Here is a 19,170-nt window from a genome sequence, read left to right on the forward strand (position 1 = left end):
TACCCAAAAACATGACATATATATTTAAATCAACCCAATAACTGTTACAGAAAAGCTAAACAAAAACTGGCAAAATATAGAATAAAACACGGATACATTAATCAAAAATGTATTCATTAACTAAAAAATATATATATATCACAAAATTGATTTTTACTTACCTTAACCTCCTGCATGCGTCGGACGGCCGTCCGCCGTCCGACGTCATGGTGGGCGTGTGCGGAGGACAGCCGGGGGACGACTGAACCACGCCCACTCCATAAATCACCCGCATTTCGCCGCGGTCAAGGGGTTAAAGTAGCTGCACCAAAGTGAACAAAACAATGGTAAAATATAGACTGACACGGAATAATACATCAAACCAAAAAGCAAGCACTAAAAATAAAAATAAATAAATTCGAAAATAGATTACACTTATCTTATAGGAGTACGACAATAATATATATTGCTATACTTATGCATACCTTTGGTTGTGTTTATGCTTTCCCTCTGCAGTCAGAGTTTACTTTGGATCATAGCATTGATTGCAACAGGGCTCAAGCACAGTTGTCTGCTTTTTTGTGTATTTACAGGTACTGCAATAGTATTTGATTAACCATTGTGGAAATAGTCTTGATAGAGTACTTGGTACTTATTCGTTGTTCTTTGTTGTTTCAGGTCTCCCTCCTTGCTGTCCCCTTCCCTTCCTTCCCTCACTTGATCCTGCCACTGACCTGTGCCATTACGGCTAGTCGGCGTGGCTAGATCAAGAGGTGGACAATTCTGGCATCACACCGATCCTGAGGACCTGACGACGTAACAACCACACGGGCCGGGGTACACCTGGAAAACAAACACAAAAATATATTAGAAGACAAGAAAGACAAGATGGCTTACCTTACACCCGCAAACAACAGCATACATACTGGGGAAAGCACTCAGTGCATGCCGCTGCACGATCACCACACGGGCCGGGGTACACCTGGAAAACAAACACAAAAATACATTAGAAAAGTAAGAAAGAAAAGACAGCTTACCTTAGACTTGCAAACAATAGCATACATACCGGGGAAAGCACTCCGTGCATGCCGCTGCACGATCATGACACGGGCCGGGGTACACCTGGAAAACAAACACAAAAATACATTAGAAGAGCAAGAAAGACAAGATGGCTTACCTTAGACCCGCAAACAACAGCAAACATACCGGGGAAAGCATTCCGTGCACATCGCTGCACGATCATGACACGGGCCGGGGTACACCTGGAAAACAAACACAAAAATACATTAGAAGAGCAAGAAATACAAGATGGCTTACCTTAGACCCGCAAACAACAGCATACATACCGGGGAAAGCACTCCGTGCACGCCGCTGCACAATCACGACACGGGCTGGGGTACACCTGGAAAACAAACGCAAAAATACATTACAAGACAAAAAATCTAAATAAACAAGATAGCTTACCTTAGATCTTCTATAATCGCTGCATACACCCCAGCAAGGAACACAGTTGAAAACAGAAGAAAGTCCATGTAAGAAAAAAAAAAATATCAAAGAATGTAAGCAACACGCCCACCAGTCAGAAAGGGACAGGGCTTAAAGGGAAGAAAGAAACTAAATAACACACCCACCAATCTGAAAAAGATGGGGCTTAAAAACTAAGAAGAACGTCACTGGGACCTCTTCTCCAATGGCTGGCCACCGTTAGCATGAACGGTGATGCCAGCCAATTGAGAAGAGGGGCGGGGCTTAACCTCGCTACTCCAAATCATTAAATCTCGCCAGCGAGACTGCGCATGTGCGCAGCCTATGCTAGCCGAGACCTAAAAAGGGACTCACAACAATCGCTATATGCTCTACGAGAATCGAGCAATCTCACGGTGCATGCACCTAAGGCTGAAATTGAAAAGTGTAAAGGAGCCTCAGAAAAGCACTAGCTAGAAAGAGTATGAATTAAAGGACTGGACTAGTAACATGTCTTATTTGGCTGAATTAATTATTCCTGGCATATCTTTAGAAGTTAAGGAAGTGAGCAAATTTGAAAAGAACACAGCAAGTAAAGGAAAAGAGAAAGGAAGATGGAAAAACAGCAGAAAAGGGTTTAGAGGCAGCAGTAGCAGAGAGTGGGAAACAGAATGTGTGTAATGTAGGACAGTAAGTAGGACTTTGTGGTGAAGAAAGATGTAATATCATAACCCTGGGGCGCTAATGTGAAAATGTAAATGAGGAGGCTCCGGCCAATGGGAGGTGCGTGCCGGGGGGATACCATGCCACTTAAAGGGACGGTGAGCTGCCGAGGATTAGAAAGGTGCATACAATGTTTTATAAGTTGAATATGGCGAGCTGCCCAAAACAAAAGAAATGTGTGTGCCTGCCATTGTTAAAGTAAATGTGCGGCATGTGTGCTGCCAAAAATAAACTCTGGGTCAGATTTACAAGCCCCTTGTAACAATTTTGCACTGCTGTTGCTTCACTTTTGTGATGCAGCAGCTGTGTAAAAAAATAGGGCCAATTTACAACATGACGCATCTAGGTATATGCGTCACGTTGTAAAGCCCTGCGTCACATTATACCTGCGTCAGGTATAATGTATGCAGGGTGGGCCTTCCCATGCAGGAAAGCCTCGTAAAAGTGACTCAGTGAGATCTACAAGATTTCTCTGCATCACTTCTAGGACGCCACTGCATCAAAACCTTACGTCTGCTTAAAGCAGGCATAAGGATAGATGCAGTTTAGAGGGAATAGGCCTCAAAATGCATTGCTGGAGTTGCGTTGTGCTTGCGACACGACTCCAGCAATGTGTGACTTTAGCCCCGACAGATGCGTTAGAATTCCTGACGCATCTGTCAATCCTTGCTCCATGGGGCGCCATATTGTAAATACGGCACATCCATGGTGCCGCAAGGGTTTCTCAGGGTGGCACAGGGAAAGTGACGCATCTCTACAGATGCGTCACTTTCTTGTAAATCTGCCCCGTAATGCTTCAAAAGTTAAATACGGCAAACCGCGCCAAAAAACAAAAGGTGCGCGGCCGCATTGATAAAGTGAAAGTGCATCATGGAGAAAAATACAGCCAAACTGAATAACATTGCAGAAATTGAAACTGGCCATGATAACGGTCCCAAAATAGTTAGTTAACCAGTGCTGAAAGGGAGAAGTTTTATAGAAGGGTCACTGATGGTGGATCTATAAATTATTGAAGACAGCAGAAATCATAGTCCTTAACTTAAAGAAAGTGAATCATGAGCGCCTCCATTACAATATTATAAAGGCTGATTTCTGCCTGAAAGGGTCACATGCTACTTGGATTGTGTCTGAAGACCTTAAAAACCCCGAGGCAAGATGCTATGGCATGGACTATAGATAGTGTCAATTAAGCAGCGGTGACTATGGGGGCAAAGGAGAAAAATGGCGAGAAGAGAATGTGGGCCGTATTGTTTAAACAGACCGCTAGACTGGAAGCAATATACTGAGTTAGGGGTGTTGTGGGGGTGGTCCTAGAAAATAACGTGGGTGGAATGATTTGAACCACTTTGAGAGTGAATATGAGAGTGAGAAATTTGGGAAAGTACTTATGAAAGGGATTTAGCCAACCAGTTGGAGATACGATGAGAAGCCACAAGCAAAGGGGCATATCATCAACAGGACGATAAAAATTCGGACGAAAAGTGGTGATAATTTTACCACCTAATCAGCAAGGTCACGCTAGCTCGTGAAACCATGCATTAGCACCTGTTTTCTGAACGCCCAGCTTTGCATCTTTAATGAGATGAAAAGTGGGCATTCCTGCCCTGAAATAACTGGAGAAATGTTGCTAAGCGACATTTCTCCAATTATCAATGGGCACACTAACCTGCAGAGCGACAAGCAAAAGCGATAACCTCTGTTATTGCTACTTTCCTTACGCCTGCTTCAAGACTGACTTAGCCATGATTTCCTATGTTAGGTGGATATCATGGCTAAGTATGCCTGTCCTATCATCAAGCTATCGCCAAACTTTGTGAGATTATCGCTGGATTACTAGCGATAATCTCACATTTGGCAGTTAGTGCTTGGAATTTTATCGCTTTTGAGATAAGTGTTGCTAATAGCACGATATCTCAGCGATGAAAAAACCCGGCGATATTTATCCTAGCTCCAAGTGCGCTTAGCGATAACTATCGCCGGTCCTTAATGATATGCCCCAAAGTTTGATTGGTAAACATTCAATGATTGTCCCAATTGAGGAATATGAGTTTTCAGTGGTCAGGTAGTGGGGTTAAAATTAAGTGAAAAGATGTGTGGCTGGCATTATAGACAGTGAAAGGGGATCATTTACAGATGGTGAGTTGTGACCTAAGAGATGGAGAGAAGGGTTAACTGAAGGATGGGTGCAGAAAGGTCCATAGGCTATCAAACACTGTGGCATAGCATGAGTATGGTATAGATTGTGTAGCAAAACAATGAAATCCAATGGTGCAGTGGCATCCAAGTATATAAAACCTAGGTTTTCCTATACTTACAGAACAAAAAGCATGGTAATCTGTTGGTAAATTCTTTGCATTAGAAAATCTACTAGTGTGCTCAACCTGCAGCTGTTGCTCCCAGCAGCCGTGGCAGAGCCTGGGGGAGGTGGCAGAGGAGCTGAGGGGGGTTCCCCAGCAGGTAAGAGCTGGCCGCTGGTCTCCAGTTGAACAAGGGCCATTATGTCATCGGTGCCCTAGAGGTTGACTGCCCAGGAAAGGGACTGACACTAACTCCAATTACTCTTCGACGCTTAAACTGGTGTGCACTTCTACACTACGCCTTGTCCTCTCCCTGGGCAGGGTATGGGTGTTCCGTACACCCCTAGAGAGAGGCGATAGTTGTGCAGCACTGGCTGAACGGTACCGGCTCCATCAACAGCCTGCAAGAGGCCACTCTTCCTAGTCTACCTCCTGCTGTCACTCTCGAAAGTCCAGTCTCATTCCCCACAGACGGTACTCCATATTTGCAGCTTCGAACCGGAAGTGATTGGAGGAACCAACGGGAAGAGGACATTGTACTTCAACGTTTCCGGGTAATATCAAACATAGAAAAGGAACCTGGCTCATTTTTTTATTTTTTTTCAGAACAAAAGGCTAATTTTTAACTTTCTTGCAATGTAATATTCTATTGGCGTAACCGGCATTAAATGTCATATCTATAATAGTAAGCACTAGACAGCACCGTTATATTTCAATTATAAAGTTGTAACCGTCTTTGGACTCAATTGAGCTGGTTAACTAAAATATAAAAATTCTTATGCTGCATGAGCTATTCTATATTAAGATTCCGACTCTACCCATGAATGGCACCAGTCAGATTGTTCCGGAGCGGAGGTTGTTTTATACAGAAAACATTAATTGTAAGCAAGTACTATTTCAGTCAAGAGCTTTCATAACAGCAATCATTTGTAAACTGGCTACAAACACAAATGAAATCAAGCCACAAAATTGCAGCAGCCCGTGAAGCGGGTGCTGGTGAATCAGTAGCAGGGAATAAAAAATTAGTTCTGAAAGGAACACACAATCACCTACAGAGTAAGTAAACTGTATAGGTATATAACAGAAATTATGCATATGGATTACCAACCAATAAGGAACCAGGAAAAAGAGCAACGCAGGAATGGGAAGCAGCAGGCGGATTACACTCCATACATTGACTACAGCAGGTCTTCCAGACAGCGCATGCGCGCTGCTTAGGCTCGACCTAAAAAGTGGATTCAAGTAAACGAAGGGGCATATTATCAAGAACGGCGTTAAAAATGATCTCCGCTTTAGCGGCAAAAACTTCCGCTAAAGCGGCGATAATGGGCTTGATAATACGCCCTTGAGAATTCCAATAGAAGTCCATGTTCTGGTGTGAACCTGGGCTTCTATTGGAATTCTCAAGGGCATATTGTCAAGCCCATTATCACCGCTTTAGCGGCAGTTTTCTGCCACTTTTGCGGCGATATTTTTAACGCTGTTCTTCATAATATGCCCCGAAGTTCCTTCCAGTGGCTGCCAGGACCAGGTCAGCTGAGCATGGATATTGGTAAAGTAGATGGTGGTATGAGACAGAGAGCAGTAATTTGTGGTCCACTTCCAGAGACCAGGCTGAGACAGAAAGGAGTGCTCCGGGCTAAACTGGGAATCCAGAAAGCCCTGACAAAAGTTTTAGTAAAAGAAAAGTCGGTTTGCACTGAGCCAACATAGTAAGTGAGCCCAACATTCACCAGGGGAAACCCTGGAGCAAAGAACAGGCCTATCTTTTTATGTATGCCTGACTGAGGCGCCCGCCTAAGCAGCCCTAAATATTATATTGCGGTTTTGTGGATGCCGAACAAGAGAACATTTACACACATGGATAAGTCTTCCTTTGTGAATCAGGCCCTAAATCGTTTATTTACTCAATATTTAATGCGTTGAATAGCAGCCTTCTTGTAGAAACACAAATCCTGATATTATAGCTACAGCAATTCCTCTTTCATTTCCAGTGACCTTATCAGAAAAGCTGTTGAAAAGCAGCCTTTAATAGGCAGATCACCAGGGCAGCCCTCATTCCATATGCAACGCTGCCCCCACGTGGCCACTACCGCCTTCTTATTAAAAGTTCCATCAATTAAAATATTCCTCTGCACGCTTTGGTTTCTTCCGCGTAGGCGATTTCATGGGAACATCTGATATGCTTTAATTTTTTCCCTTGTTTGGGCTTTACATTAAATTCTGACTTACTGGCCCGTGTAATTTACGGAAATATTGCTAATAAAATAGCAGAAAACACAGTCTGTAATTGCAGTTTAATAATTCGATCACCACAAAAATAGGCAAAAAGGGAATTAATTGCACATCTAAATCGGCACAGATTTTCTGAAGCCTAGCAGAATGCAAATCCAAACTGTAATAGTGTTTTTGGGGGGCGGGAAGGGGTGAAAGACTTTTCCAACATTGTCTGCGTTTCCTTCTGAACACAGCAATGAAAGACCCCGGAAGGCACTGCAGGGGTCCTCGAAAAAATGGGCATCTTTGAGGGATGAGGTTGCTTTATTGAAGACTGCTCAAAATTTATACAGTGGCGGCTGTGAAAGGTAATGCACTGTGACGTCTTTGTATAATTTTTAATTTCGGCCGATAAAAGGTTACGCTTGCTCCATAAAACATTTTAGTATCTAATCACAGGCCACAAACCCGTTTTTATTGAACCTGTTAATTTGATTTTCCGATCTGATTGACAGCCTTTCAAACTCTCAGATGGTAATATTTTTTTTTCGCCGAGTCACGTGATTTCCTGCTCTTTTTTCGGCTCTTGTGAGATAGTGGAAGCCAAAATTGGTTAAAATACAGTCCTGAGCAGCACTCGTATAAACAGCACGGCCAGCTCTCTATTGCCACCTTATGAGTAGGCCTGGGAGAAATTTTAATTGCTTCCTTGTAATTGGAGTAATTTAAGTAATTACGCATGTCTAGCCATGCAGAATTACCTTAATTACGCGTTGACTGCAGTTGCATACCTGGGAGTAAGTTGGGGCAAAAATCCTACCACAGAAGCAGAGAAGCAACAAACTAAGGGGCATATTTTCAAGCCTCTATCACCACCAGAACGTTAATTTTTTGACGCTGTGTGGTACTACTGTCTTCGCGTACTGTGGCTTTAACACTGCCTTGTAAATAAGGCACCCTTTCACCCTGTACTTAGCGCGAAAGGGCGTGCAGTGGGTGTTGCGGTGGGTGTTCCACCGCAACACCCATTAATTTTGACGCTGCCCCATATTTACAAGAGTGGCGTAAATTTAGGGCAGTGCCAAAATTAAGACCAGGGAAAACCTGCTTTGACCCTGGTGCAATGGAGCGAAATACTTCTTTTCTCCTCATTTTTGCTGTTTTTATATGTGCTGCATTCTTTAGCACACATTATAACATCAAAATGCCATGCATGATTGTTCACGTTCAGGAAGGTGTCCTTTCCTGCACATAAACAATCATTTTAAAAATTACGAGTTAAAACTCGTATGTGTGCTGCACAAAGCAGCACACATACTGTGCAGCCCTGTGTTTCAGAAGTGGCAGAGCACAGCGTTAAACCAAGAAGGCTAATGCCGCTCTTCGCCACATCTTTGGAAATAAGCCCCCAAGAGAGAGGGAGCAGAGACTGGCCACTGCAGGTCATGTCATGTAGCATTTTGTACTATTTTCTTAGCATAAAATGCATCTTCAGGCAAATTTTGGATGTGAAAGTGCATTTTACACTAAAAGAAATTGCTTTAAATGCTGGGTTACGCTTTTCACACAATTACATATAATCATGAGTACTTTTGCTGTACTTATAAATAATTACACTAGAATAAATTACACTGTTACGTGCACTCCTAAGTATAAGACACTTGGGCCTCATTACAGGGCCTGCAGTAATCCAGAAGGAGGTGCGCAAACGAGTGGGTGCACCTGAATTAGAATTACAAGCGATGGGTATACAGCAATGTCCCGTTGTTTTTCTTCACACAAGTCTTTACAAATAAAAGAAGTGGAAGGTAGAAAATGTGCAGAAGCACATTGCTACTGTCAATTTCGACCTGCAGAACTGGGATCAGTGTGTGCGAATGTATTCTAAATAAGTAATTTGGGTATGGGGGGGGGTGGAAGTGAGGAAATGCCTTTTGATGGCTCCTTCCTTGTTAGTATCCTGCAAATCCCTTCCAAAGATATGTCATTCAGTTTATCGTAATAACCCAATGTTACTGTCATTTTATTCTTCCCTGCTGCTGCAGTATGAGAGCGGGCAGGGCTGCTCTACTGAGGGGGAGTGGCGGTCACTCTAAAATGCGCATGATCCTTTGACCGGCCTTCTCGTGTCACCCAAACAGTCATGTGCACTTTAGCATGTTCTGCAGGCAGGCTGCATTACAGCCTGTATGGAAAACATGCTCAGGCCCCCAGTATCATTAATGCGCTGAACCAAGGCGCTCAGACCAATCACAATACTGCATTCATTGCAGCATTCTGATTGGCTCAAGGGAGCCTGGCAGCTTCCTGTTCAGCAGAGGAGAGACAATGTGGGACAGAGTGGCAAGGAGAAAAGTGAAATTTTCGTTTTTTAAAAATTATACCTCCTTACCCCCTCGGCCTCCCCGCCATCCTAGATCCATGCTGGCCGCCACTGCTGCTGACAGCTCTTTTTCAACTTAACCCCAGATCGGATTGGCCTCGGTGTTCCTTGCTATGCTGCAACATTGAACCTAAAAAACAACACAAATAAATTGGATTTGTGGCAGAGTAGCACTGCAAAAAAGCACCCCATAATGCATTTTGCAAACAAAAAGTTGGTCCCCAAAGTTGCATAAGTTGACAAAATGTTAGAATTTATGAGTTGCAAACATTATGGCCAATGGCCAGGCAAACTGCAGGAAATTCCGACTGTTTAGTCAAGCACCAGTTAACCGAAGCGACCTGGTCAATAGCCAAGAGAAGTGCAAAGAAACTCCATTATTTACCCATCTCAACTAAGACAGCTAAGACTTTTTATTTACTAGTTGGCCAGGGGGTGGGTCATCACACACACCTTGCTATTTACCCACCTCTGACATGGCTGGATTAATAGTACAGAATTTCTGACATTACTATGCAGCCAGGTAAAAAATGTATTTTGTCTATTTTCTGCCTGCAGCGCAATGGATCATAATGTCTGCTATTTAGCCATTTGCTATGTAGAAAGGGAAGTTTATTTTGCTCTTTGACACATTGCTGCTTACTCTTTTAACATGGGGACCGGTGTATACTCTTCTTTCTCTGATTGCAAAGTGAGTTGATTTTGTAAAGTGAACTAACTTACAACCTTGCTGTACAGTCGGTATAAAAGGAATTGCAGTAGGGTGTCATTTTTGTTCCTAAAACACCAACAATTTAAAATACTTGTAAATGAAATATACAAATATTTTCAAATTATATCACCATGGTGCAAGGGTGCCTTCTCTGGTGCTAAGCAGTGTTTTTAGGCCTGTGAAAGGGAGCGCACAGGGGTGTGCTGTATTAACAAGAATACATATTTGAAATAACACCACTCATCGCAGCTAAAGTGCTCGCAACGCTCGTAACTATTCCCCTGGGATTTAAATCTAGATTACCAGGTGCCAATTGCAGCATCTCTAACCGTTAGGCCACATCTCTGTTGTATACAACCTGTACTATTTGAGCGGTAGCTAGTTAATGTAGTAGTTACGTTTCTTTGCTATGTCACCAGCTGCTGGCCAAATTGTGCATATTCTCTGCTATATGTCTGGTCATTTATCTGGCTGCTAGGTAAAGTTAAATATCTAGTAGCGAGCTAAACAGTGCATAATATAGCCTTATAGCTCGCCGTAGAGGGCTATACTGGCTATTAAAGGCCCTCTCCAGCGTTAAAGGCCTGAGTCGAAGGCGAGGGCCTTTAACAAGGGAGAGGGACTTTAATAGCCGGTATAGACGAGCTACCAAGGGCATTAAGGCTATTAGAACATTCTGCCACTAGAGGGCAGAATGTTCTAACAAAAAAAAAACAAAGCCTTCAGGGAGCGCGAGGCGATTGTAAATCCCCTCAAGCTCCCTGAAGGCTTTGTTCACAGCCAGAGCTGTGAACGAAGAAACATTGGAGTGTTGGAGCTCCAGGTTTGTACCAGCCGTTATAAACCCGGATTATTCCATTGTTTCCAATGGAGCTACCAACATTCCAATGTTATCTAGGTGAAATAATGTGCCACTTGCACGTTAAGTTACAGCCGCCAAGCAATTCATATGAAAGCAAAGATGTAGGGTAGCCCTCTATTGGCACGTCGCAGTCCTTCTTTACTGTCACTGAATTGTCTTCCATTACAGCTACTAGATAGGAGAAAGTGCAGGCGGGCTGTGGGTTATACGTTTCTTCCTCTGCTAAGAAAAGAGTGTAGCCGGAGAAGAAAGGTCAGACTCTGGTGAGGTTGAAAGGCGACATGAGAATGCAAATGCCGGGAGAAAGAAAACTACAAACCCCCTCGAATAATGCAAATTTAATAAGCTGTAGAAAGACTGAAAAAAAAAAAGATTAGGTGCTCAGTATGCATAATCGCCGGACCCTGTGCACTGCAGTAATATGCAGAATGCCTACAATTCTGTTCCCCTCAATACATCACTCTTGGCACCCGCCAGACTGAGAGCGGAATTCAGGGTAAATGTTGAGGCACAAAGAATAACATTTAAATATATCAAAAGGCTCCAGGGAGCGCCAGATTTGTCAAGATTATCCCGCTCTCGTGCAGCCGGAGGACTTAATAAATTGCAGTAAATTTGCAAACGTCCTCGTGGGAGAAATCACATTTTATTTTTCTAGCTTGTAAAAAAAAAACGGTCAAGTGGTCGGAAATGTGAATAAATTATCCTTGCTGCGACTTTACCTGAATGCGCTAAGGGAGGTTTACTGTCAGGGCAAACATAATATCCACAAGCCCTGTGGGCCTTAGAAACCCTGGGCTCCATTCGCCCACAGGCAAGTCCCTTCCAAAGCCCTTCACCTCTCCTTGTACAACGCGTTTTCAACCTAAGTACCATACAGGAACTGAACTACAGCGCGTGTGTCTTGGACAAGTGCTCGAGCGCGCGACTGAGCCTGTTGGATTTCCATTGGATCTCCTGGAATACTCGCGTACCAGTTATTCTTCTTTGTTGATTGCGTCTCCTACTCTTGCTTGTGCTTATCCCGTATCAAGTCTTTTCTCTCCACAGTCAGGGCCGGACTGGGAACCAAAACCGGCCCTGGCAAAGTGCTCGGCCGGCCCCCCCTCCTCCCCCTGGGGGAGGGGGGATGCCACCGAGCTCTTTACCAGGGCCGCTTTTCCGCCGAATTTGTTACAGGGCCGATTTTGCAGCTATGCTGCAAAAACATCCCTGTAACAAAAACGTCCCCCTTGGGCCCAAAAACGGCCCCCACCCTTGCGGCCGACCGGGGGATTGCCCGGTGCCCGCAACGGCCAGTCCGGGCCTGTCCACAGTTCCTCTCCTCTCTTTGTCCGATGCGCCTTGTAATATAGCATGCATTCAACGTGCGATTTGCCCACTGCTCAGCCCTCCCCACAATCAATTCTCAAGGAGTAACAACACAGATTGTATTTCACACAAACGAGAAGGGGGAGAGGGTCAACTACTCAACTACCCCAACCCTCTTTATTGTAACCTAATCACGCCAAAAGGGGTAGAGAGGAAAAAGAGACCTAGACGAAGCATGTGGGGGCACACATAGTGTTAGTAAAACTGCCCTCACTCATACACAAGTCCGTGTGTGACATGCTTCATCATCCGGTCTGCTTACAAAACGCCCTGGGGTAGCCACGCACAGGTCGGAGCATAGGGGAGGGGGTTACACAGACAACATAAACAACAAAACATATATGGGTGAGTATAAAGGGCTACCAACCCTGACTGGGAACAGTGATAAGAAAAAGTGCAGTTGGAAGTGAACCTAAAACTGCCTCATGGCTACTCTATTGATTACTTTATTCCAGAGTCCCATGGACAGGATTAAAAATAGAAAGGACGGATTTGTTAGTGAGAATGTTAGGGGACTCCCATCAACCCTCCCAAGACAGCCAAAGTCAACATGTTTTGACCGAGTTATAATGGGCCCACACTCTGGGTTCACGCCGGTCTTCTTGACAACACAGATTGTATATCAGCCACAGCGTAGTCCTTTATTCACATTTACTTTGATCATTTACTTAAGCATAAGCGTCATCAAAAATTTCTTTAAATTAGTTGAAGGACAATCTGATGCAAACCAGAGTCAGAAGGTTACATTAGGCGAAAGACTGTTTTTACATTATAAACATTGCAGCAACCATCAAGACATGTACATTGTGGTGAAATCCCCTGTGCACGTTGTGCCAGCAGGCACCACCTTGCATCGACCCCTAAGTACCACTCAGGGCATCCCTGCAGCATTGATGGAGCACATTGATCAGTAGTAGCAACTTTCTCCAATGCTCCATCCCAGAGGTAACTACACCACCAGGCCACCGCATAACAAATAGGCCCCGCGGGTACTAGAACACAGGTGCAGGCCCCAAAAGTTCAAACTCGGGTAGGACAGGAGAGTCCAGGACCACCAGCAGGTCAGTCGCTGCTTCCGCCAACCCGATGCCAAAAAATGAATGCTCCCCCTGTCCAGGGGGCAGTCAGTCCAGAAAAAAGTCCACTCCTCGGTATCCCTTGCTATTTTGCTGCCAGTGACCCTGCCGTTCTAGGTATGGGTGGGTGGGTAACTTGCTGCCAGTTTGCACTGTCCTGAGTTTTGCGATTGTTTTGTGCAGAAAGGCACCCCTTTCTGAACATAAACAATCATGCCAACAACACAGTCATCCTTGCACCATTGTGCAAGGGTGTCTGCGTTGGCGTACAGCTGCAATTTTGCCCCGCTAAAAGAATAGGAATACACCATATCGTGTAAATACGGTGCATTTCTGCAGATTGGTGTCGAGCAGCACAGCAAAATGACTTGCAGCACTGCCCTACCCCAATTCTTTGTAAATATGCCCCTAAATGCATAACATATCACATATTGGAAACTCTGCAGCTGTTTTTAGGTGGTAGTTGTGGCCCACAAACATAACGTTAGATCAGAGGCTTGATCTAAAAATAAATGATTGTTGATTGTTTTCTGAATAGCAGAATATTCATGGCAAGTGCTCTTAGCTATGTGGACTTCACATTACCAACTTGTGGAAATCTTGCAGCTGAGTCAAAAGAGAGTAAACAGCAGGGGTGGCTAGTGTTAAAGAATGTGAAAGGCATTGCCCTCCCACTGCTGGGGGGAAAAAGATTTCTTTAAAACACCAAAGAGCTGGAAATAAATTGCAGTTGCTTCTTTGTGGCGAACCAGTGTGAATATGTTGTTTTCTAGGAAAGAGCGGTGAGGGGAATGTGACCTGAGGTCTCCTCAGCATTGTGCATGTGTTTGCAGGTCGAGGTATTTCTCACTCTAGAGGCACAAGTCAGGCCTGTGACGACACACTAGTGGGTGTGGTGGGTTTTCATTGTCATATATAAGAGTCTATATGGGGAGTTATTTACATGGCCCTTAGCCCAAGGAGGGATTAAAAAAAGAACAATTAACCCCTTGCGTGCTGGTGACGGAACCACTCTGTCACCAGCCACGGACGCGCTGTGCTAATGATGGAGTGGTTCCGTCACGGCGCGGCCGCCCTCCCTGCGTGGCATAGATTTCGCACCTGCGCGGGCGTTCTATTGAGCGGGCGGGGCCGTGACGGAACCACCGCGTCACAAGAACAGCACGCCCGTCGCTTGTGATGGAGTGGTTCCGTCACGAGAATGGCGGCGCCGCGCGGCCCTCTCTCCCCCCCAGCACCGCGGCGGAATTACCACCGCAGCCAAGGGGTTAAACAAAATAGCCCATGGCAGGGTAGGGCCTTGCTAACAATGAAGGAGTGGGTGTGCCACAGACAGTAGCGGCTGGTGAATTATGAAACCATACTTACAAACTCACACTGTGCCACCGTGTGTCACACGATTTTGGCTCCCTTCACACGGTCACCCGGTGAAGAGCTAAAATAACAGAGGGAGAGAAAACGAGCTGAAAACCACTATAAATAGTGGATTTCCAGCTCTTGTTTTGGAGGCTGCAAGCAGCTGATGCCCATTAAAAGATGTGATAACACCCCAGGACATCGGCTACAACCTCAATGCCCCTTTGTTTTGGGTTTTTATGGGAGGGGGTGTGGGATTTGGTGAGGGGCAGAGCGCTTCTCAGATAGCTCTTGGCACCAGGACCACCCCTTCCAAGGCCCGTCCCCTCCTCACATAGTGAAGGTTTTTTTTAGTTGGCAGGTATGTGAAACTGTTGGGGCATCTAGAAACCCCAAAGCAATATCCAAGACTCAACCTCGGGCCTTGCCAACCCCTGGCCAGGCTTTCAGATTACACACACACACGCTCAGACACACACACACACACACACACGCTCAGACATACACGCTCAGACATACACCCAGTTGCAGGCCCACAGACTTACAATACACTCTCCAGCACGGAGGCAAACGCACACTCAGACTTTGAAACAAAAAACACTTCCCTGGGGCAGGCCCACGACTTCAGATTCCCTAGTCCATCTGCAGCATGCTAGAGGCAGACCCACGAGCTTCCACCCAATCAGAAGTTGGATTAGGGATGAAAGTACTGAGGTAAACCTTTTGTTCCATTTTCCAGCTTTTGATAGGGCATATGCTTGACAAGCCCTGAAGTTCCACTATCTGAAATGCTGCACTGTGTGATGCTAGTACAACGTGTATTGTGTTTGTGTGAGACTTGGCTGTAAAAGTCCCCGCTTGACACATGCACAATAGAACTAGTGGAGCCCTCTTCTGCTGGCAATGCAATATTACAGCTTTAACATGCTAACAAATGATCTGTGAGATGCAATACTGGCACAGGTAGGCAGTGGGACGAAGCCCTGGCGCCCCCTAGGGGCAGCCCCCAGTGATTGCTGTTCTCGTCCTCCCCCACAAACTTCCAGCAAATTCTGCTGTTGGTCATGACTCAAGTGTTATTGGTGGGCTAGAGCAGTGGGAGGGGCCCAGTAGAGCTTTCTGGCAGGTTAATTAACTGGGTCGGAGGTGTAGTATTTTTCACTTTTGTTTCCAGTTCAGGTTCGGTTGGAAAACGTTTTTATAGTTCGTTCTTTCATCTCTCTTTTGTTAGCACTAGTTGGCTGAATCCTTCTAACTTAATTGGCACTGCAGCACTGTGCAGTGTCCTTGGTGGGGGATTGCTGTGTGATTTTGATTAAAGGGACAGTGCAGAACGGGCCAAGCCACACTCAGAGAAACCAGCAGCATTTATTATTCTGCCTGCCCGGCCCACTTAGTAAGTTTTGAATCTCTGGTGAAAGGCTGCCTGGGTGGACGCTGCTCTTTGCGCAGGAATGTTTCCTCCTATTACTGACAGCCTGAGATAGAAGCCGACACAGAGGACGGTGTATCTGAGTCCACTGAGGCGTCGTGTGCAGGGACTTCACACCCCAAATCTCAACTTCACGGCACGTTTGGCCTCGATCTTCCGTTTCTATGTTGCCTGCATATGGAGGGCCTGCTTTGGCGCTGGTGGCACCCAGTGCGACAATCCTTTTTAGTGCCCCCACACTCTATGGCTGCCTCCTTGGATTCTCTCACTACCACCAGGCAAAAGTGTCCGTCATCTCTCCAATCACACCATCTCTCCAATCATACCATATTACTAAATACAGCGCCCCTCCTGAGTCCAGCGCCCCCCTCCACACCTCAGCGCCCGGTGCGGCCGCACCAGTCGCACTGCACTAAAACCGGCCCTGTGCATATGCGTATAAAAACAATTGCTCCTGCTAATTGTTTATGAGTATATTTAAGTCTTTTTAATACACTGAAAAGCCTGGCCAGGCTTCATTATAAAGAATGTGCAGCAGAGTCAGTATTCTGAGTGTGAATGCAAGTCTGTTTATTAGTTGTTACCAGATGTCTGCATAGTGAGCGTACTCACGATCTGCAAAATAAGCACGAGTGCATTGTGATGCAATATCCTGATTGTGACTTGGTCTGTATTATCGATTTACATGGTGTTTTATATACTTATTATAAACCACATCCCTTCACTATCCTTTATGTCTAAGGGGCCATCTCTAGAGGGTTTAGTATTCAATGTGTACAGAGTTTCTACTACGTGCTCCGTGCCCGTAGGTATGCCTGGATGTCTATATAACCTCTTGAATGCTCATGACGAGCTCAGCTTGTTATGAGCGACGGCGCTCCGGTGCTCATGATGAGCTGAGCTCGTCATGACCGCGCCCGTTACTTGGAACGGTCGTACGCTGGGCTGATTCCCCTGCTGTGCTGAACTGGGCGCGGTCATGACTAGCTGACCTCGTCATGAGCATGGAGGCGCTGTACGCGCCCCCCGCCCCCAGCACAGCGGGGGAATCCCCCCAGCTGCGAAGGGGTTAAACAGAGACATATTTATCATAGGGTTGCGTCGCTTTTGAACCATGCAACGGGGTGAAAAGAAACGCAACCCATGTGTTCCCGGGAGGCATTCCATGGGCTGTACGAGGGTGTTCCCACACAACACCCATGGATTTTGGTGCGTTCCCAGATTTTCCATTACTGGTAGACCTGGGCATGAGTCAAAATGCTATGTATCCTCAGGGAAGGCATAACACACAGAAATAACTTTATTTCTCCTCGTTTCTTCCTCTTCTGCAAGAGGATTTTTTTCTGGAGAAATCAGTTGACCTGTAACAACTGGACCTGGATTGGACTGAAGGCATTTGCTGCAGGGAGTTTTGGCCCCTAACTGCTCTCCCAGAGGTCAATGAAGCCTTGGAAGTGACCCAAAGGAGTTTCTTCAGACACCCTGTAAAGTTTGGACTTCCAAGACCTCTGGAGCCACCAGGGTACCTGGTGGCAAAGATGTCTGAAACCAATTGACCTTCCTCGATGCAGATTCAGACTTGCCCTGATGGTGTCATATTGTTTATTAAAGTGTACTTTATTTATATAGTATGTTTTGGGATTTAATACTTCACACGTAGCCCTAAGTAAAGCCTTTCTGCTCAGTGCCATAGATATCGGAGGGTAAAGCTCAAATGACCTCCCGCCCGCCTGCTGACATTCTAGCAGAGGTTTACTAAAGGTTTGTGCAAGCGCTCATATGATGCACAGAGTGGAGTTGCAGCCTGTTGGCTCAAGCTAGTGCCTTTGGTTCTTAGAGACCCAAGTTCCAATCCTGGCCTCAGCCCTAGAATCATCATTGTGTGGTTCTGGGCAAATCACTTAATCTCTGTGTGTTGAAAATGTATTTGTGTAATCCTCGCTTCAAGATCATGATCTTGTAGACCGTCTCCCAATCCCTCATGTAATGTACAGTGCAAAGTGCTTCACAGCTAGATATGAATATCAATACAAAGGGGAGCTTTGCAGCTCAGAATAGAGTGCTGGTCGCCTTTTCCATCCTAAAGGTTCTTAGCGGCAAATGTTGACCTCGCATAACATCAAAATTGCTTTGCACAGTGAAGTGCATACCTGCCACAAATGTATGCAATGGGGGCGTGTCGACAGTGGAGCAGCGCAAATACCCCATGGATGTGAAGCAAAACTAGATCAACAGAACTGGCCTGGCTTTGTATGAAGGGCCTAATTTATGAGGTTTTTACGGAGGGAAGCGAAGCAAGTCATCTTACTGTGGTGCCTTACCTCAAAGTGAAAAGGCAGTCATGCACCGTGTTTATCCAATAAAAAGACCCGAAGAGGCGCTTCCTTTTCTTCTTTTTATGGCCGTATGACCCCAGTACCTGGCCCACTCAGGGGCTATAGAGTAAACAAGTGTGGGAGACTGCGCTTGTTTTTCAATTTTGCAGTGAATTCACAGATCCACTAGTCCGTTGATCCAGGGCAGGAGTGCCCTGTATTTATGCAATACACTGCAATACAGTGTATTCCTATCCTTTCTCCCCGCACTGGTGCCGTTACGGAAGCCTAGCACCAATGCAGGCAGCCTTGCACTATGTGGCAAGGGCCTTATTTATGAGAGGTGTCGCATCGCTGCAACACTTCTCAGTGCGCCCTCCTTGCGACACCATCAATGCATCATATTTGCTGTATGACATATCATGTTGCAAGGAATAACAGATACGTCAGTACTATTGACGTATCTGTTGGCACAAAACTGACGCATTGCTGGAGTTGTGTCGAAAGCGTGACGTAACTTCAGCAATGCAGGGGGGAGGGCTTTGATTATAGCACTGTGTCACCCTTACACCTGCTATGAGGTTTTGACGCAATGGCGTCCTAGAAGTAGCGCACTGAAATCTTATAGATTTCAATGCCCCACTTCTATGAGGCTTTGATGCGGGGGAACGCCCACCCTGCATACATTATGCCTGACACAGGTATAATGTAGCGCAGGAGTTTACGAAGTGACGCATCTGTCTAGATGCGTCACTTTGTAAATATGGCGCAACGTGGCGCATTAGTTACGCCGCAGCAGCGTCACAAAAAGTGTGGCAAAGGCAGCATAAATGTGGCTCATAAATAAGCCCCCAAGTGTGCCTGTGTTGATGGCAGCAATGTTTTTGTGCAGGAAATAGCACTTTCCTGTACAAAACCCATCCTGAGATGCGTTTTCCTCTTTCTATTTGTGCTGCAGAATGAGGATTAAACAAGGAGAAATA

This window comes from Lissotriton helveticus, chromosome 3_2 (assembly GCF_964261635.1).
Source record: "Lissotriton helveticus chromosome 3_2, aLisHel1.1, whole genome shotgun sequence".
Taxonomy (NCBI): Eukaryota; Metazoa; Chordata; class Amphibia; order Caudata; family Salamandridae; genus Lissotriton; species Lissotriton helveticus.